The sequence below is a fragment of the Formica exsecta genome, unplaced genomic scaffold, assembly GCF_003651465.1.
Source record: "Formica exsecta isolate Colony F162 unplaced genomic scaffold, ASM365146v1 scaffold233, whole genome shotgun sequence".
NCBI classification, from domain to species: Eukaryota; Metazoa; Arthropoda; class Insecta; order Hymenoptera; family Formicidae; genus Formica; species Formica exsecta.
In genome coordinates, this window is record NW_021849616.1 from 973,617 (window position 1) to 996,746 (window position 23,130).

The following is a 23,130-nucleotide window of genomic DNA, read 5'->3' on the forward strand; positions in this document are numbered from 1 at the left end:
TTTTATCTCGACGTATCGAAGAATTGCCTTCTCAAAGCGAGTTATCAATGTTTTAATTAAATCGACGATGTGACAATCTCTCTGAAATATTATCGGGACGTGTCGAGGACTTTTAGAATCGAAAAGGGTGGGTGGGGATTAACAAAGAAGTGCTCTTTCCTCTTCTCTCTTTCCTTTCCCTCCTACCCGTTTATCCCTTCTCCGCGACGGGTTCTCTCATGCCGCCACCCCTCCGCCACGGAGTAAAGGGCTGAACCGGCCAGTGCAATTCCCGACGAGATCGGCGTCGAATCCGCGCTCCTGGTCGGCGATCACACGTCAATTTTTGACGCTTCTCGTGCACGTCACCGACGTGTTTTTTATCTCGACGTATCGAAGAATTGCCTTCTCAAAGCGAGTTATCAATGTTTTAATTAAATCGACGATGTGACAATCTCTCTGAAATATTATCGGGACGTGTCGAGGACTTTTAGAATCGAAAAGGGTGGGTGGGGATTAACAAAGAAGTGAAAAACCGATATGGACGGAGAGTGATACGTGGCGGGGTGGACACGACGCAGGATTATATCTGGGAACACGGAATATAAATTCACGGAATTTCGGAAGAGATTAATCGCAGCGATGTCAACACCGTGCGACGTTCGCTATGGCGCGTGGAACCGCGATCCAGCGATCCGATCCAGTGATATCGTGCCGCGACACGTAAGTCTCTTTCCACGCGACGCACGCGTCACGGCGGATCCTCGGAGGAGGATTCTGCGAGAATTCGGTGGTTTCCGTTGCGGTCTCGTATTGATCGGATCCACGTCGTGGATCGTAGATGACGGACTAGATCCTGTGATGCGAGTGGTTTCCTCCACCCTTTCCCTTCACCGTAGCTTCAAGTTATTTTCGGCGCCCGTTTGATGGACGGGTTATCCTACGCACGGGTATTGTTATCTCGAATAGACAGCACATTCCGAGATTTTCCGCGATGAAATTTTTACAGCGCAATTCCATTCTCGACGTTCTCGCTAATTGAACACGCCCGCTGATCGACCGATCGGCCGAATCCGCTTAACTCGCGAATCCGGGATTTAGTCCTTTCTTTTTTTTTTTTATGCGAAGTCCTTATGATTGTCATTCGCTAGCACGGAAGCGCCCGCCTCCGGCGATTAATTAAAATAATCCCTTGGCGCGCCCACCGCGCGTAAATTATTATACGGTAATGCCAGGCGTGTCCGAGAAGTTCTAGGACTGAATGAATGAAACGAGGAATCAGAGCGAACAGGGAACGTAGATTGATATTGGCACGAATGTCAATCAATTGTTTCCAGATCAATTTTTATCGTATTTACATTATATTCGACCAATTGTTAAACAATAACTATCACTAATTTGTTAAATCGATCTCTAGACGGATATAAAATCATGTTATTTAATTTCAATTCAACGTTATTTAATTTCCATGCTGCGTTATATTGAATGCTATTGTGCAAGTGACGTCACTGTGACATCGCTTTTCGCGAAAAAGCCGATTTAGTCCTTTCTTTTTTTTTTTATGCGAAGTCCTTATGATTGTCATTCGCTAGCACGGATGCGCCCGCCTCCGGCGATTAATTAAAATAATCCCTTGGCGCGCCCACCGCGCGTAAATTATTATACGGTAATGCCAGGCGTGTCCGAGAAGTTCTAGGACTGAATGAATGAAACGAGGAATCAGAGCGAACAGGGAACGTAGATTGATATTGGCACGAATGTCAATCAATTGTTTCCAGATCAATTTTTATCGTATTTACATTATATTCGACCAATTGTTAAACAATAACTATCACTAATTTGTTAAATCGATCTCTAGACGGATATAAAATCATGTTATTTAATTTCAATTCAACGTTATTTAATTTCCATGCTGCGTTATATTGAATGCTATTGTGCAAGTGACGTCACTGTGACATCGCTTTTCGCGAAAAAGCCTTTGTTTGAGAGTGTTCTTTATACTCGAACAAGCTTTGACTTTTTTGGATATTGTCTTATGGTTGCTGCTGAAATCAACATCAAAAAGGAATATACCTTAGCATATTAAAGTTATTATAAGCTACAAAATACGCAAAAGGATTTATAATGCATTATTAAAAATTATCGAAACAAATGTGAAATATAATTAAAAATAACAATAACACAAATATAAAAAATTGTTCATAAAAATATGATAAAAAGGGTATTAAAAACTATATTTAATTTACTAAATTGCTTTTTTAAATCTTTATTATGACTAATAAAATATTATGTACGTTTTTGAAACATAAATTACTTGAAACAATAATTAAAATAATAATACGAATTTTTTTTAATCTAAATTTTATCATTATGGATATTAAATGCAGATTTTTTATTAATTGCAAATTAGTAAAATAATAATTGTAATAACTAAATAAATTGTTATATAACTATATAGAGTAAAAAAGAATAAAAAAGTGTTATTGCAAAATATTTATAAAAATTGCTTGAGATCTTACCATTGCATTTGTAGCAATCAATAACTGCGCGTTACATTCTTTCGATGAAAGATTTTCGATGTTCCATCCAGAAGTCCTGAAACTTTTATTGGACACATCTTGCAATCCGTCTGACATAGACGTCCGTCGTTACAATACGTTGCATTTCTAACGGACGCCAGGACCGTTGCTAGATTGTATTAATTGGATCTCGGGATAGACGAGACCTTTCTGATTTACATGAGGGGATAGTTTGATTTCTTTCAGCGACATTTTATTTCACTTTTTTGCAGTACATTGAAATATGTATGATAGAATTGGATCGAATACTTTGACATTTATATTCGACCTAAAGTATTTGATATTGAACGTATTCAGGTACTTCAGAAATAACTTGGAATTTGTTATCAAGTAATCCCTATAAGAGTATATCGCTGTTTTATGTACTATTTAAATTAGAAAAAGCCATGTCTCTCTCTTATTATTATTTTATATCTTATATATATATATGAACGATAAATAAATTTGTATATAAATTACAATTGCTTTGTCATCACATTATTACATCTAGGAAACATTTTTTATACGTTATTTATACATGTATCTATCGCATATATTTTAATATTCACTATTCTTTCTATATTGCTGACTCTAATCGATATTCCTGGGATTCTTTGCTCAATTTTGTATTAATTTTTGTAATAATAACAGAATTTTAATTTAATGTTTAAATGTCAATATGTTTAATGAAAAAAATGAATTAAAAAGTTGTGAAAAAATAGTATTTGATCAAATTTCGAATTTAAACAATCAATTAGTCAAGGAATATGTATCTAAAAATCGATAAAACTATATGTAATACAAATGCAAAAAATATATGTGCAATGAATACGCGAATTTTTTGCCGCAAAAAATTTGATTTTTAATATCACACATTCGTATCATCATATGGATTGCGTCGCGAATCCGTTTGCTCTTGTTGTAATGAGTTGCAGCTGATCTTTCGGGCGTATTAATTGAATCTCGTCGCGAATTCGAATCAGCCTAGTTATCTATAATTCAGGTACTTGGAAGCCGCGGAAAATATTCCGTTCGTTTCTCCGATTTCTGCTTGTTATATCGTTCACGTGAGCATTTAATTGCGTACGTTTGTCTTCGCAACATCGCTACAGACACGAAATTCAGCCGTTCGCTGAGGTGTACTAACAAGATTTTGTCGTAGATCAGGATAGACTGGATCGCATTAATTCACGTAAAGCCCGTAAGCTGTGAAAGACGCTGCCGCATTTTCCGCCTTCTCCGCGTTCAAATTTTTGCAAAGATTTATGAGAGATGTCTGTTAGATAGATTTGTTATGTGTTGAACAGTGCAATTATGTTCTTTAAAATAATTTTGTTTTTTAAATATATATTATATTTCTTTTATTTATTATATATTTTTTTCTATATATAATTGTATAGTTGAAGCTCTTTCTCTCTCTCTCTTTCTCTAAATAAATAAACTTAATAATTTTTTAACCATTGAAGTTAATAAATTTTATAAATTTTTATATTTTATATATAAAACGTTGAGAATTTTTGATTTTTTATATTAATACCTTCAATAAGAATTTTAGAATTATCAAAATATCAGGAAATTTAATTGTTTATGATTATTCTATATTTGGACTCTATTTAATGGGGCTACCAGTGTTTCTCAGAATCAGATTATTCATTACATTTCTATCCTTTTAGCGTATAGAGAGAATATTTAATGCTAAAATTGGAATGTTACATGTTTGCATGAATTACAAACAAATTTCACACAAGATTGCTATTTGTATGATAAATGCATATGGAAAACTGCGGTAACGTAATATGCTTAATCATTCATTCATTCATCTGTGGCCGCTAATTAAATTGTTATTTTAAGTAATGCTTTTTAAGCTTAGGATCTCTAGAAAATAACAAACGATTCGTTTTACGTAACAAGCATATTTCCGACTCTTGGAAAATCCTTTGCCATAACGCGCTCTCGCCAAATTTCGTTCTAGAAATATGACCGTCGCGCGCCCATAACACGGTACTGCACACACTCTACTCCGACGAATTATTTTCTAACCCCCATAAAAGTTGCACGTAAGTCCTCCCTGGGGTTGCGTAAGTTTTTCCACGTTACCGGGTCATGTCGTCATACTCACCTCTGTGTTGGGTCTTTAATAATTACTTTGATTGGATTTGAACTGATCCTCACGACGTGCAGCATCCTATATTTGAATGCGCACGTTAATAATTCCGGCGAATCGAGATAAAACTGACACCTCCTTTTATTTTCTGCGCCTTATTCTACCGCACGTGTGCCCATTCCGTATGCACGACTATGTGCGGATTATTCCGTTCTCACGTATGTAGGACATACAGGAACTCTCTATACATAGTTGGCTCCTTTTTAATTGAATTTCTTGTACAGCTAGCTCTGCCTTTTTCTTAAGTAATATTAAATAGCTTTGGATTTGTATTCTTACAAGAAACCTATTTTTGACATATATAAGACGTACTTTGATTTTTAATTAATCTGACGTTGCTTTTGAATATTCTTTGACGATGTACGTATAGTATAAATAGCTGTCTCTCTCTTTCTTACATCAATTTATACTCAATACATCTATTTCACTTTTTAAAGCATCTTATATTTTGGCTTTAATGAAAATTTTAATTGCGATTTGTTATAAATACTGTAAGTATCTTTACTTTAAAAAATTTTTAAATACTTTCATAAATAATGTTTCGTATCTTTAGTTATATATGTTAAAATGATCACTAATAATGCAAAGGATATGTTTTCATAATTAAATTAATCATTATTAAAATAATCTTGCCCACATACGAGGCGCTAATTCTTATCTCTTATTAGCATTCATATATGCATAAAGTTTGCACATATATATTATATATTTTCTCCTTTTTGAAAAATGTATATAGCAGAGAAAAAAAGTTTGCGATTCAGATATTGGGCATTCTCCTATTTCCTTTAAAAATCCACTTGATATAAAAAAAAAACCGACCCAAGAGTAGATTTAATCCGAGTTATAAATTTCCGGCCGTGGAGGGCATCCAAGTTATCTTGAGTAATCAGGTACGGGGTTAATGAAGGAGGTAATTTCGGAGCGTAATTTGCGAGCTACGAAATGTTGTAGATGATTCAGTTGGTGGAAGAAGTAAGGTCAGTTGGAATATCGAAAAAGCAAAGCGACTAAAAGTGAGTCTCTTAAGTAAGCGTGATTATTTCGCGAGTCAATCGAGGATATGGACGGAAATAAGGAGCCTAACTTAATAATGTTAGTTTCCGGTGATATAAGCAGAAGCGAAGAAGCGCTTTAAACAATCGCGAATTGGATACGATTCTTTTCCAAAATTCTTCAAGTGATCGTTTGATAAAAACGTGAGCTTTTCCAAGTGAACGTGAATGTGCAGTTTATCGTATTCCAATAAAAGCAAGCTAATGAAATAATAAAAAATGCTCTTGCCTTTTTACCTCTGTTACTAAATTCTATTGCGACTGTCTTTCTCATATATATCTATATATTTTTTATTCTCAGCTATTTTATATTAATGTTTTTTTTTTATTATTCCATATATTTTATTTTTGTATAATTAAGAATTTAAAAGAATACAATTAAAATAATGATAACAATAATATTAACGCACGAGTTTATTTTTATGATTATTAAAATAATCATGAAAATAAAATTCGCGCGCGAACAGATTTCAAATAAAACAATTAAAATATTTTGCCGGTATAACTTGAAATGACACTCGGAACTTTCAGAGGGCTTTTATATTTGGCCATGTCAGCATTAATATTGACATTTTTGTGTGCTCTCCCGTTTTCATTGAAAGTAATAATAACCTGTGACAGCGTCGTAAAAATGGAGGTGCAATTACATTGGAGAGAAAAAGAATTTCGCGGAGAAATTTCGCTTCTGTTGTTTCTTGCGTCTGTTGTATTTCTCTTCGCTCGAGAAGCGGGCTTTTCCGACGCGCGGTCAGAAAAAGCGGCACGGGAGAGTTTGGTTACATCGTATTTTATAAGATTACGCGCCATAATCGGACAGGTCGCTCGTCGAAAAAAGTTCATTCAGAAAAACGCGAATAGGAACATGGGAAGAGCACGCGATGATGGGAACTGATTAATCCTGCATCTTGGCGCTGGATAATGCTAATTTGTCGGAACTTTCTTATTTCTTCGTTATCCACTCTGCGCGCGAGTCGACGATTGAAAAACTCCGACATTCAGAACCAAAGAGAGTTGTCACTCGACGAGCGATTGGTGACAGGGATCGAACAGAAAAGAGGTACGGGGATGAGGGGAGGAAAAGAGAGACAATTAAATGCCAATAATTGCGGCGATTACCAACCGATAAATCGCCATTATCGACAACTTCATTTAACGCATTAATTTCTCCGGCATTGAGTGCAACATGCGGTTACGATCCGTAAATGATTATTTTAATTGTACAATATCGCATTTCCCCGGGCTAATTATTCGCTTATTCAAAGCGATAATATGCAACAGCAAACATTGCGTTGATAGTACAAGTAACAGAGAGAAAGGAGAAGAAGAGAGGCAGGGAAATAGGTCGAATAGTTTAATATTTGCACAGGCGGTTGTGAAAGATAAAACGGAATAGTCGACTACAAAAGAGAGCGCTTCCGCGGTCGACAACAGTGTAGAATTTGTTACATTATAAAAGAGGCTGATTGTTTGAACGAACTCCAATTTTAATCGCGTGCGACTTTGCGAAACTATGCCACGGATAGTCTGCCCACGGTTCTCCCATAAACAGTAGATTAAAGGTGTACAATGTCAGCTTCTAAGGCATAATCTCTTCGTAAGAAGGGAAAGCACAATGCACGGTTGGAAAACGTCACTGCCTGTTTGTCGAAGTTATTTTCCCAGAGGATCGGGCGCGACCAGATCTCAACAATTTTCTACTATTCTTTTTTTTTTTTTTTTTTTTTTTTTTTTCTTTATCGGATACGTTTCGGTTGGCCGCGCGAACAATTGCGCCGCACAGAGGTTCTCAATCGAGAAACTTTTAGTGCAAGCGTCTACAAATCGGATAATTTAATCAATTTTATCATAAAAAAACAATTGCGACAATAACAGAAAAGAGGTAAGAAATATATTTGTAACGTTCTTTCTATCGCTTTCTTCTTTTTCCCAAGACATTTAAAAGTTTAGAAATTGATCTAACGTTCAAAAATTAATCTACCAGTGAAAACAGAGAAAGTCATATAGAAAAGAAAAGCGTTGAGTTTTACAAATCCAATTCCCATTGATCGTTAAGCGAAATCAAACATATAACTTAACGAAATATATTCGCATCGATAGAATTGGGAAGCACTGATGTAACGTATGTTTTTTGTGTGCCCATTGGTTTGTACATTTTATCGCCTTTAGTGGCACGATATTTTCTATGTTCAATACGAGAGAAGCCGCAATCTTTTATACAAACTCATATACACGTATTACGCACATTCGCGCATACATAATCTTTACAATATATATTTTTTACTCCCGACTGCTGCCAACCGCAGGTTAGGTTAGGTTAGGTTATTGTTATTCTATTATAGCATTATATCTTTTGATATTAAATGCAAGTTAGATGCTCAGATTTTTCTAATATTCGTAATTATAGGCAAAAAATTATATAATTATCTTCTCTTTAAATATATAACGTTTCGGTTTATACTAAAGTTTCCTTTTTAAAAAAATGTTTATAATTATTTCAGGTATTCAGGTAAAAATTATGAATCCGGATTTAAAATCCGAATATTCGAGATCCAGGGTCCGATCTGATTGTGAGATCCGGATTTGTCTTAGAATCCGGTTTCCCGGATTCTACAATTTTATGATAATAAATTTGCGTCTATATATACTTACACCATGGAAGATTATAATCAATAGAGAGAGCGACCTCGTTGAGCAATACCTGAGTATTAGTTATAATTAATTGAATTTGCACATTTCTGATGCAGTAAAATAAGTCTACTTAGCTTTATAATTTGTCTAATAATGAAACTGAATTTTGGGATCAGTGATGAATTTAGATCTCAACGAATCTAACTATTAGATCCACTTATATACTCGAATCTATCAAATCCGACTTATCAAATCCGGATATTTGGATGCATCTCTCAAACTCTAGGACCTAGATTTATAATTCTCTCAGTTTACATTATATCCTTTGTGAAGCAAAGAGAATCATTAAATTTTCTAGAAATGTGAATAAATTTTTGTTAAAATATCGAAATATTTTCATATTCATAAACAAGACTTTAATTTGTTTTTATATAAAGTAATTGGTTAAATATCTTTATTAACGGGCTTTATTTAGCTTTATAATGAGTTTTCTAGATAAAATATTATATTCAAAATAGTATATTCAAAATTTACAATAAAATTGTCCGCGCTACGCTGCGCCTGTTAATTTTCTTGCTGAAGAATAGATATTATCCTGTCATTGCCGAGCAATTTATGAAATATATCTTTTATCATAAAATTCTCGGAGATTTGTTCGTCCATCATTCAATTATTATTATTAACCAGATATTTAAACTTTAAAACAAATTGCCAAAATAAATAACACAACAAACTTCACAAATATTTTTTGCTTTAGATTTACATATATAAACTTGAAAATTATTTTTCAGCTATAATCATTACTAAAGACGAATCGTGTGATTATTTTTTTAGTTATAACTGACATTTTATCTTCTATATTATCATTTTAGTTCCTCTTAAAATAAAATTGAAGATTTATCGTATTGTTTATACATTTATATTTTAACTATTTAATTTTTTCTTTCGTTCGGTAATATTTTAATAGCACGATCTCATGTACATTACCTTTATCATAATCTTTTTGCATTTCAGAAAGCTGCCTTATATTTTTAAGATACTTCGAAATCTATATTTTCTGACAGAGAGGTATCTCTTTATGATCATACAAAATTTTTGACAAATTAAATACATAAAAATATGTAATGTTTTTGCACATTATATAGAAATATAATCGAGAAATGCAATTGTTCGAGGGACGTAATAAAGAAATGTAATCATCACAGTGCACTGCTTGACATAAAATGAGGTGCATTATCGAGCTATCATTTATAGCTGACCAACCACACTTTCGTTGCATATATATATGTTTTACTACGTACATTTTAACACCTAACTCCGTTATCAGGGCCGACCCGTTTGAAACTTTAATGGCACTTTAAAAGCGCGACGTTTTATACCGCGATTAAATATATGCATTAAATATATGCATATTTCTAATTATAATTCGCTTCCATTATTTGCTCAGTATTATCATTTCTATGACGAAAAATAAATGCTTACAACAGGATTAATTCCACAAATGTACATATTTTATGGTTTAATTCGTGCTGTAGAGGATTTCATTATTGTTAACAGTATTTTCAGTGTTTACCATTGACATAGACACAAGAACACGCCTAGTCTGTCGGTGAGATAGATCGAATGTCCTCGTTGATTGCTTCCTTCAGTTCCCCGGCGTTCCACGATGATCAATGATACTGTCGATAATGATGAACGACGTATCAGAACCGCATTTTTCTATGGTCGGCTCCCTCTTGAAACTCCCGATCGAAATTTCATACGCCGCTTGAAAGAAAGTAAAGATTTGTAAGTGCCTTGTAAGATTCCGATAAAGCTTCATTTGTACGTCCAAACTTTATATTTATTTCTCGTGAAAAGATTTTATCGTTCATCGAATTATAAAGTGATTGTAGTTCGTCAAATATTATTAAGAGATAATTTTTGAGTAAAACGTGAGTACATTTTTTTCTCGAAAAATATGAAACTTCTCAGTTAAAACAATTTTGTCGCTGACGTTGTCCTATACTCGTATACTCTGGCATGTTAGGCAATTTAATTTCTGCTCCTGCAATTTTTAGTTTCTGCACCGATCACGTGTTGACTTTGGTCCGCGCTTGGTTTTGCAATTTTCGGAAAAATCCATTGCAGAGACACTAGAATGAAAAAAAGATGAAAAATTTTTGCAATATAACAAGCAAAATATAGTTTAGGGGCAATTTTGATAACAGTCTCTTTTGTAGATTTAATCTTTATACACTACTCGGCAAAAGAGATTGCCTGAACAAAAGGAGAGCATATCGAAGTCTCTAATGGAAAAAATGAGCGCAGTGACAATATATACGGCGTTATTTTCTGTAAAGCTTTCAAGCAGGATAATAGTGCCAAGAAAAGCGGAGGAGAGTTAAGCGACACGTAAACAAGTTACACGCCACGGCAACGTTTTTTTGCGCTACCGGAAGTCCCAAGCGGCAGGAGAGTGAAGATGTCTCGATCGTTCGTCTCTCTTTCTCTCAGCTACTATAATATATCAAATGTATCACACATTTTTCTTATCATTTCTCGAATGTGTTCTCAATATAAGATTGCCTCAGGACAGTCTTTAGCGTTTTCAGTCTACGTGAATAACGCCGAAAAACGCTCCTTCGATATCAATAAGGTCGCAAAACGCTATGAACAAAATCTAGACAAGTGACAATAAGCGATAAATAAAATAAGTGATTTTTTATTTTCACAACATAAATAATGTAAATAGTATATTTGCATGCTAAAATTACTCACTGTGCACGCACAATTATCCTTAGATAATAATCGCGTAGTAACGTCATTATGAGAATTATTAAAACGCGCACAATGGATTATTAGTCGGAATATTCGCATAAAGTAATGCGAATTTATCTTGTTGTAGCTAATGATGTTTATGTAGCGCATTATATTCTTCGCTGAATTAAGTGCAATGTACTGTATAAATTAATCATTATATTTGTGCACATTTTAAATTATCTTTTAGATATATCTTTTTAATCCGCTATTATTTATCGAAGAATGCGCTGCATGAACATAAGTATATTTTTTTTTCTTAGGTTGAATTTATTATACAAGTTATATACTATCTTGCATATTTATATATTTTCTATAGTCTAATTTACATTTTCTCAATCTTCAGTTTATTTCGCATTTATATTTGCGTTTGTTATTTTTGTTTTACGTAATATATTATGCATTCTTTTTTTTTATGTAATCTCAAGTTTCATTTGTGTGTGTGTGTGCTCTTTTTTTTATACATTTTTATATACATAGTTTAATATAAATAAAATCATCTATCTGTGTTATCTTATATTTATAATATTTCTGCTAATCTTATATGCTTAATCTACCTTTTATTAAGAATATATATAATCTCTTTTATTTAATATTTTAGTTTACAGTATTTATTATTCGTATTGCTTTATTCTCTCATATTTTAAACATTTGGTGCGAATTATTTATTATTGCTACAAGGAAGATTTATTTTATATTTTATTAATAGAGCAGGAAAAATTTGTAAAAAACACAACGTTAAAACAAAGAGAAATGCTCCTTGATCTTGAAAACATAACTTCTATTTTTTTATTCGATTATTACATTTTGGGAAGTTTTTTGCGCAAAAAAATCTCGGCAGCAGGGGTTTAGAAAGTTTCACGATTACAGAGTTTTTTTATTTCTATCTCTGTCTCACTTTTGGTCTCTTTCTCGATTTTTTTTTTGCCATGTCGATTACAACGCTTTATTTAATTTTTGTCCTTTTAGTCGAGCTTTTTTGCCAATTAAATTACCTATTTCCCACTGTTGAATTCCATGAAATCATGACAATATAAGTATTAACAAAAGGATTAGTCAATTTGCGAGAAACGAGTGGAAATGAAGCGTAGGATTGAGTTTTCTGGCTTTTAATTTGCTATGAAACCACGTTTTTTCATAGCATCAACATTTTTCGCTCTCTGAAAATCTCGAGTATGAAGCGTTTCACGTTGAGGTCAACGGTACATATGCGGAAGGCTCGATAATCGGGTGCTGCGCATGGGAGAATTTTTTATCAAAAGCATCTTTTTACCAAGATCCCAAAACGTTTCTCTTCCACATGCATTTTTAACATCTATCTACGCCCACATTGCGGCGCTAATTATTTTTTTTCTATATTAACACTTTTGCAGCTGGCTCATTTTAAAAGAATTTCCGTCTAAAACACGCTAGTTATATTTTAAATATCCGTGAAATTAGCTGATCGCTGTTTTTGTTTCAAAAAAGATATAATAGATCGACTTTTTATTAAGTTATAGAAATATTGTTTGCATAAAAGGAAACTTTAATATAAAACTATATATTGAAATATATTGTATATTTATATTTAAATATATATTTAAATATATTGTATATTTATATTTAAATATATATTTAAATATATTTATATTTATATTTTGTATACATGTATATTTATATTTTGTATACATATTTATATGAATTTTGCGTACGATATATTCGTGATACGTAATGATTGACAATATGCAAATACAATTTGATTATTGATGAATATTACCAACAATAATGTAAGTTTCATAAAGTCATTCTACGAATAATTTAAAATCCACAGTATTTGTCAAATTAATTTTTGACAAAATTCAATGCACAATTGCGTAAAATTTATTTTGTTAATTTTGTTTATATATATAAACGCGTATGTTTGATGAAGTTAATAAAATATTAACTACATCAAATATGCGCCTTTTTATAAAATGCATTGTAATTTTCATTAACTTTTATGCATATATATTTTTATCATGTTAGTTTTGTTTTTTATTATTATTTTATCTATACATTTAATATTTAATTCTATATTTAATTCTATAACAGACATTGAGTTATGACACTACAAACTCTTTATGTGTGTGTGTGTGTGCGCGTGTGTAGAGAATATGATTTTTTTAATAAATAAATTTAAAATGAAATTAGAGAAATTATAAAAATGTTTGGGTCTTATCATATGATAAAAATTTTAATTTGAAATATTTTATATCGTGCCCTTCATAAAAATTTTTAATTAAAAGTTGAAACACAACTAATTCTATATAGGAGGAACATAATATTTACACTAACGCTAACGTTAATGTTACCTACAAACTATTAATATGTAGATACCAGTTTCTGCATAATACATGTCGATTTTTAAAAAATGTTAGCGAAACGCGTAACATTTACGACAAATTATGCACATGTATAATATGAGTCGATATCCAGTGCATAATGAGATTGTGTAATATGAATGAATATTAGACATCAAGAATACAGATTTTCAATTGATTACTTTTGCATACATTATACAGCTTTACAAGCCGGTTTGACATAATTGATAACATCGGTGAAAAAGAATGATTTTAATTTTCAACACGTTATTTTGAAAGATGTTATTTACAAATGTTCAGCAAATTAGGAAAGCTTTGTAAATCTTATTAATGAAAAGAGAAAATCAAAGAAAGGCGCTATTGTTTTAATTTCTTTTGTAGTTTGTCAGCTCTTAATTAAGATAGGAAATGTAAAGAATGGCGACAATTGGAACAATACATTAATTAAGTTGATTAAAGTATTACATTAATAATTGTAATAAATATATACATATTTATATATTTATAACAGTGGATAATGAAATTTTTGTAAGAATAAAAGAAAAATCTGTTATAAGGTAATTAAAATATAAAAGCGTGAACATTACAATTTAATCTTAAATCAACTTTTATATCTCGCTAAAATTACAAAACTTTGTCAAATTGACATTACTGAAATGTTAATTTACTCGACTCGCTTCACTCTCAAACATTAAGCATCGTCTTTGCAAAATCGGAATTATCTTAAATGATCCTACTTTGCCACTACTTCCGGCCGACGCAAACCACCGACTAAACGCGACATTTGACAACGATTGACCCGGGTAATTGATACCAAGCCGTAGGTTAAATTCATGCTCAGCATCACTGGTTCTTTAACCGACATGAGCGACCGCAGCGCAATTTCCCACACAAGTGCACACAGAGAGACGGAATTCAACCCTTAAGAGCAACGACGGAATACAATTTCGGTGGGATACGAGCGGTACATTCGGGGAAACTCCCAATACTATCGGATTAGAGAATGAGATATTTTATTTTCCTCACGCGTTACGATAGGACCAGATAGAATTCTCGAATATTGCGATACAAATCGATCCAATATCTAATTTTAAGCTACGAGCCGCTGCATTGAAGGAATCTTGCGATTTCTCTTGTTCGATACGGATACTTTGCCCGATTTAATTCCGGCGCGCGTTAGCTCTTTCGAATATACTAGAAATTAATTCGCTTTGCAATCCAAGATTTTTACAAATATAATATATTGAAATACTCAAAATAATCATCAAATCATAAAACTTTACATTTTATTTACTTGAAATAAATATTTATGAATCGTAAATATCAAAACTGCTAATGCGCTAATGCATTTGATTATAAAAATAATATATGTATCCAAGAGAAATGATTATAGGGATCTCAAAGCAAACATATTATAATATCATAAACTCTTGATAAAATTTATCATTGAGTCGATTTCGTTTTGCTTACGATTGTATCATTTTCTGCCAATAGCGTTCAGATCACAAACGAGTGACACGTGCAATTGCCCATCTGGCAATTGCTCAGAGAGACGATAACTGCAGGGATTAATCCGAACAAAAAAAAAATTTCGGCTTTTGAAATAGGATGGAATACACGAGAAAATGGTTAGCCGTACATGGTTCGTGGGATTCAACGCTTTGACGCAGCACTGTAGCTGATGCTAGAGTTAATTGCCGGATGCAATTGCCAGATCCAAGCCGGCAAACTGTATGCATGCAGCTTGCATGCGTGCAAAGATATGTTACCATCAGTCATGAGGGCTGCGTTTTGCTATCTTGTTCAAAAGTTATATACATCCTCAAATTTGATATATTCTCTAATAGCGTTCAGATCACAAACGAGTGACACGTGCAATTGCCCATCTGGCAATTGCCCAGAGAGACGATAACTGCAGGGATTAATCCGAACAAAAAAAAATTTCGGCTTTTGAAATAGGATGGAATACACGAGAAAATGGTTAGCCGTACATGGTTCGTGGGATTCAACGCTTTGACGCAGCACTGTAGCTGATGCTAGAGTTAATTGCCGGATGCAATTGCCAGATCCAAGCCGGCAAACTGTATGCATGCAGCTTGCATGCGTGCAAAGATATGTTACCATCAGTCATGAGGGCTGCGTTTTGCTATCTTGTTCAAAAGTTATATACATCCTCAAATTTGATATATTCTCTAATTTTATGTTTCTTAATATCACTTCATATAACGTATCAAAATTCTTAATAAATTCTTAATAATACTTTATACATTATTCACTTTTTTATATTTTTAACGTTGATAAAATAAATAACAGCAGGTGAAATAAATAACAATAACAGCATCTTATAATACTCTCGCTAATAAATAGGTCAGCAAGTTATTTTGCAAATGGTCAGATAAAGTGGCATTATTGCATGAAATTGTTATTGTCACGATCATCAGCGCACGAGACCGTGGAATTGTTATTCTTCTAGTGCACTTTAATTCTGTAGCGGTATACGCGTTGATACCTTTGCCTTGCGCATAGTGTGTTATAACTGATGTGATGCTTATTAGAAACTATATAAAACGTATAACTCTATTATATAAAGTTGCACTGTCAGCGTCATTTGTACACCATTGCATGCACAGCTTGAATTGATGGCAAAAATTGTGAATAATTATTTCTCCATCATCTGAAATAACTGGCGGTGACTTTATAACTTTTACTTTCGTGGAATTTGCTTGAAACAAAAATAATTACAAATTTGCAAAATAACATAATTATGTATCTCTTTTGAAACAGAATTTTCGTTGTTTTTTATAAACAATAATCATCTACAGCTTAAATCAGCAAGAGAAATTACCATGAATGCAATTACCATATAAATTATAAAAACTAATAGTAAAATCCAATTAATTTATAATAAGCATAACAAGCGAAAAAGTTGGAGAATTAGGAAAAAATAGGTTTTGCCTCTTGTTCCACGATTTAAAAGTTCCAAATTTGCATAAAGCAAAAAAGCCGGCAGAGAACAATCAAATGCATATTATATGTTAGATCTTTTACAATTTTCTGAATTTTTCTATCATATTTAATAGAAAAACGTGTACTCTTTTAACAGAAAATTTAACAGAAAATGCGTATATATATAACTATAATAACAATAAACTAATTATAACATATAAAGATGTGTCTCTTTGCAAATTTTATGCAGTTATAAATTTGATTAATTAAATATGAATATAAGAAAAAACTATTAAACACTTATCTGTATACTTTCCGTATATATACATCCCATATACATTTTATTTCTTTATACTTGGGAAAACCACGGAGCTCGAAAACATAAATCCATATTTCCGCAAAGCCGCCTACGAGCGCGTGTTTCACGGGAGCTGCTATATCCGCAACGCTCGTAATTGTGTATATGCAGATAAAAACCTATTCAGAAGTCTAGTTTGTTAAAACGCTTGACGTGCACTTATACGTGCGCTTATGTGTGTGTGAGACGTATAATACATATTACAATAGTGCCAAGCCGATAATTCCACGCAAATTCACAATACGCATACTGTTAAAATCTAATTACCGAAAACAGATAGCAAAATTTGGGACGAAATTTGACTGGAATATTTTCCGCATTTGTGGCATGCTGTACACGTACATATACACATAGACTCTTTATTATATGTACACTCGTATAGCGGACAGAGTATACTTCGTTAGTTAGACATAACACTAGCTTCTTTGCGTATCACGATCGTAAGTATCTTCTTCGACGCTGGCGGAGAGATATTTCTTTTCAATGAGGTCCCGCCGGGATATGACGGGAGAGCGTCCGGTTCCCGATAAAGCCGATAAATTTCCGGCGCGGCAAATGTCTTCTCCGATAGCAATTAGTATTCATAAAGTGCGCTGCGGGGTTCTCCCCGGGGAGGAGTTTCGGCTGAAACTTAATCCACCGTATTGCCGAACAAATGTCCACCGGTTAATCTCTAAGCGCCGCTGTATGTGCCTGATCTACCGCGTATATTCGTGCCATGTTGTTACTTTCAGTGGTTGCACCGCCGCTGCAACGACGATCGTATCCGTTTTCCGCCACCGTTACGCCTCATTTTTTTTTCTTTATTGCTCGTTCTTACACTGAGGTCACTCGTTAGAGTTTGCACCGATGCTCGTCTTCCGCAGCTTAATGCACGCTGTAATAGAGAAACGAAAGCACAACCCGTTTTCCGTAATATAGCCGCTTTTTATAGGAATACGCCGTTGAAATCGAGACGTCTCAGGATGATTAACACGTATCGGAAAATCTTCCAGTGGTTGCGCTCAAAGTACGTCCTACATTTTTCGCTCGTTTAAATCAGCGAGAAAGTGCTCACGGACGACGAACGATTGTCCTGTAAAATGCATTTCTCGAAATACGAAGCGCGCGCGCGCGCCCGGCTATTCGAGTCTCTGATTGATCGGTGTACGTCATTATCGATTTGACGTAACAGTGGTGCAGTTTTAGAGAAAACGAGGATTTACGTCATGGCATGTGAATGTTCGGAGTAAAAATGTTTCATGTCTTTTTCATATATCTCGCACTGTGTCGCCATGATGAAGTTTATTTCGGCGCAATGGCGCTTTGAGACGCCAATTAAATTAATCATTCTGTCTGCATTCTCTCTGCCTATATTTTATTCTTGTCTGTATTATATTAATTTGACTAAATTACTTTGTTAAAGCTTTTTTTAAATATTGTACATAAGTTAAATTTTACAAATATTATATTTGAATTATTTTTATCACACACAATTGCGATTGCTTCTTTTGTCATTTTTATGATATTTTTACGATTTTCCTATAAAAGACAGCTGTATTATGGAGACTTTGTAGAGAGAGATTGCAAAGAGAAATAAATGTCACAAAGAAAGTTTCTCGAATATTGAATTGTTTCCGATGTATCATTTTACATTGTTCCTTTATCATTGTTTGATAGTGTAAACTTGTTAGAAGAAAATGTCTTTGAAAGCTTTCCTCTTTTTCCACGTAGAGCTCTAAGACTTTTTAAGAGCTTATACGAACGCGCTAATTAAGTACAAGTATTTTATTCTTGTCCTATATAAGAAGTTTTTTTTATAAGATTAATAGAGTAATGTTCGTCTTTTGTGTGAAGAATATATTAGGTTGAACGGAAAGTTCGTGCCGTTTTTTGCTAATAGATGAAGACCGAAAGAACGGCACAAACTTTCCGTTCAACCCAATATATAATAAAATGCGATTATTATATATTACGTAATATATAAGAATTAAAAGATTGACATTAACTTAAGCTTGATTAATATTGAAACAAAATTTGAAGAAATATTTTTAAGAAATGACTATTTTCTTTGATAAATCTTATAGATTCTTCTAATTTAGGAGCAATGTAAAAGTTTCTGCATATCTAACATTAAATCTTTTAATTATTTTTAATCAATCCTGTGTATAATAGTTTTTTTAAATCTCTAAACGTTTATATAAATATATATACTGTGTAATATGTATAAATATTCATAAATTGCTTAAGATATGTGCTGTAAAACAGAGATGTTACTTAGATTTTATATTTAATGAATAAGCGAATTGTGTCAATTGACATCCCCTCGCAAACGCTCGGCATCATATAGACAGTTCTTCGCGTTTATATCAGGCGTACCGCGTTCTTCTTGAAATCCAGAATTATATACGATAAATTATGATATACGCGCAATTATACTTTTACGATGTGCTCTTTAAAGTTAGTGCCGTGTCTGTGGGAACGCATCCCTTACATACCAAAACTCCCGGGCTTTCAACAAAAAGCAGCTTACCCTCAACATTTTACGACAGCCCGAGCGTGTCCTGGGTACAGGGCTAGACTGAATTGCTCCCGCGAACTATATCCACTTTGCTCGAATTTCAAGAGCAACGGTGGATCCTTAAAGAGGCAACTCCCTCGTAATCTTCGAAGCCGCACATTCGAGGGAGGCTTTAAACCAGGATATTCTCCACAAGCTCTGGTTCAGGTTCCACAAAGACGCGAACTGGCCGCGACTTGGATGTCCAACAAAAACATTCGTATAATGTCTTCTAACAGTAACGATATACTCTCTTGACAATTTACCGGGATCGCGTTTACGTGCTGTTGCAGTTGCAATATCCTTTGATCATCTCTATCGGTACTTTGGTAAACATTACGGAGAATATATATTGTATTCTCTTTACACTTTATTAATTTGATAGTTATTTTTTATATTAAAAGAGATTTCTGTTATTTTGATGAGTTATTAATAAATTTTTCTTTTAAATATTTTAAAAATATTTTATTTAATAAATTATTTATATAATTTGGGATCTTGTGACACAATTTGCCATTTTTTTGGTGATATTCTTACAAAAATGATACATTCTAATCATTAGTTGCAAACACTAGCTAGAGGCATATGGACATCGAATTATTTGCAAAATATGGACTTACATTCGCATGTCTACTACTTTCCATATACATACAAAGTAACAAAGGAAATATTTTTCCACCTGCACTTTTCCACGCGTGAAAGTAGCGACAAATGTCTTTCCACATCTTTACCTCTCAAATCTTTTCGATCTTTATACAAGCGACTTTATTCATATAAAAAACGAAGTTTTTCTTGGAAGGATAAATACGTAAAAAAATCATTCTTAAATATCTAGAATATATATATATAAAATAAAAACTAATTTTATAAAGTAGTTTTATATTATTTACCGAGGGGTATAACTTATTATGATTCAAGTGATGATTGTGGAGCTTCGCGAGATGAAGGGTCTTTTGTTAGTGTAAAATGATGCTTACTGCGATATTTTTTAACTAAATTACAAACAATTTGAAAAAAGAGCGCACCTCCAACGATGAAATATGAAGATATTATTCACTGTCATAAAATATGCGGATATTATTCAGCGTTAAAGTTGTCTAAAAAAATGATGTTTCAAAAAAATTGCAATTAAATTTATTGCACGCAAGAAATTTTTGATTAAAAATTAAACAAATGTTAATCTTAAACAATCAGTGTTTGTTGGAAATTATGTGCGCGCACGAATAAATTTTCATTCTTTTTACGTTTTACTGCATCCATTCTTGTTACGATTACCATACACAAACAATTTATACTTATGTAAAAGATATAGATATTTACGATAAATTGGAGGATCTATAAGTGTGCTTATGTTGGCCCGAAGGTACAATGTCTTTCTCCCTGAAGGGCATAACTGCGTGTTCTAGAAGGCTTTTGCTAACGCGTAACTTATGCCCACTCGCGCAATATCTCCAAAACTTATACAATATCTGCGGGACCGGGAGAAGGTCCACATGGATCTTCGAGTTTGCGTCTTCCGTACTTCCAAGAGGAGAAACTTTGACGCTACCCGAGAAAGAAGAAGTTCCATGACCTAGAGCGCTTCGTGCCTCTTGTAATATTCCGACGGACGTTGCATGCTCCCGAGAATGCACCTGCGATGCTAGTATGTGTCGGGTAATGAGCAAGAATTAATATTAATTACAAGATTGTCAACGCACAGTTGACTTTTGATAACTCGCTCGAGCACTCGTCGGAATTGTGCACCTATTCAAAGTTCTGGCGAAAGAGGAGGAGTTTGACTTTAAGAGGTGTTGAATAACAGTAAAGTCGCGCGTGCATCTCTACTCGTACCTAGAGATATACACTCTTAAAAATAAAGATGTAAAGTTTATTATTCGCAAATGTCAAAGTTTATTGCTATCTTTTCTCTATGGAGTTAATTGATTGTCTCGTTATTATTAATAATAATTGCGTTATTTCAATATGAAATAATGCAAATCTTTTCAAACTTTTACCAAATTTTTGTCTCCAAGCATCTCTGATAGATATTATTTTATTTTTAATTGCTTATTTTATTTTTGATTGTTATCAATACCAATTTCATTCAACTAATATCTTAATTTTTTGAAAACATTATCTTTAATACTTTTGTTAGAGTATAATTTAAATTACGAAAATGCATCAAGCCGCTGTATATTTATTTGTATTACATTATACTAAATACTTTGAGAATAATAAGAAGTGTCAGAGTTGAATTTCACGTCTCTCGACAGAATCATCTATTTAAGCATTGTACTTTGCTCACAGTTGTCTTCTGTCAAGATAGAACAACGCAATACAGTTTACGTTATGCAAATCACGCGTACTGGTTTCCTCAAATGTGTTCTGATGTTTACATCCTTAAAACGCATCTCACTCTCTCTCTCTCTCTTCTTTTTAAGTAAAATAAATTATTTATAAATAAATTATCAATTTATATTTATCTCTTTCTCTCTATTGTGATGGCTCGATGTCACAGTTAACATTCATGGCGTGAAAATGCAAATCGCTATCGACACTATTGCCAGTCACTAACTTGCCATGACAGAAAACGCGTTGACAGTTCATCGGATCACGTAGTTAATATTATGTCTCGACAACGAAACGCTCTAGGTGACAAAGCTAATAGTGTCCCGTAAACGCTTTCTTGCACGACATCGTCTGTCTTTCTGATGTCGTGAATGGATGTCTTCGGGACATTCCAAAGTGGCGTAACCTCAGCGTGAATATTATGAGAAACACGAGATATACTGCAAGTTATGGAATGCAGCCTTCTATATGTATAGATAACTCGTTGATACATGCTACGTCGTCGCGAGTCATCGTCACGAGATAGAATAAATAAAAAGGTGGCTTCTATCTAGGTTTGCTGCAATTTTTATTATTTAATCTAGAACAGTTATTTATCTCTACATATTTATATTTATTTAAAAAACATGGTACACCCCAAAATGGTTGTTTTCTGTTTTCTAATTAATAGTAAACCGTGATTCTGTATTGCAAGCAGTATTAGGCTGCAAATAAAAAAAATTTAAGTACAATTGTTATCAAATATTTCGGAAACTTTGAAAAGAAACTTTGAATCTCGGAATTTGACCTACTTATTTTTTTTTCCTTTTTCTCCTTATTTCCTGTATCGTGGTCGCACGCGTACGTCAGTGCAGCGTTAAAATTTCCGCTTTTTGAACGCCACGTGATACGAATTCGAATAGTCTACTAGCACGATACTGTGTAAACGAAATGTGTGTGTATCTGTATGTGTGTGTATATCTACATAGGTATATATTACAATCAAAAAAATGTTTTGCTGATGTAGGTAGATTTTTAGATGTCACAACAAAAATTTACCGCTATTTTTTTGTATTTGCTAAAACATTGTTTGTAATATATAGAATTTATTGCAGCGAATTCTAATAATACTTTATGACAAATTTAAGTTTCATTGCCAAAAATTAATTACTGCATTGGATAAATATAAGTTTTTATACTGCTAGAACGATCTTTGTGAAAAAGGATTTTTCTGTGTACCACAGTCTTTGTACCGCAACTTTTTTTTATAACAAGCATGATTAGCCTTAACACAGATAGGCGTCACAGAAAGACCATAATAAATTATATTTATATAATAAATATATATATAACAAATTATATTTTTATGCTTTCGTATATAGAATGCTCATAATTTCCTCTTAAAATATTTCGATGCGGTAAACCAACTATTATTTTTTTTAAATTGTCGTAAACCAA

General features: G+C 33.1%; 1 protein-coding gene across 1 annotated transcript in view; it reads left to right on the forward strand.

Annotated features, from left to right (window-relative positions):
• The first annotated feature begins 267 nt into the window (after window positions 1–267).
• LOC115235721 (lachesin-like) overlaps window positions 268–23,130 on the forward strand; it is a 79,995-nt gene continuing 57,132 nt past the window's right edge. Inside the window, exon 1 of the mRNA XM_029807667.1 lies at window positions 268–702. The gene's annotated coding sequence lies outside the window, so the exon portion shown is untranslated. The remainder of the gene's footprint in view (window positions 703–23,130) is intronic.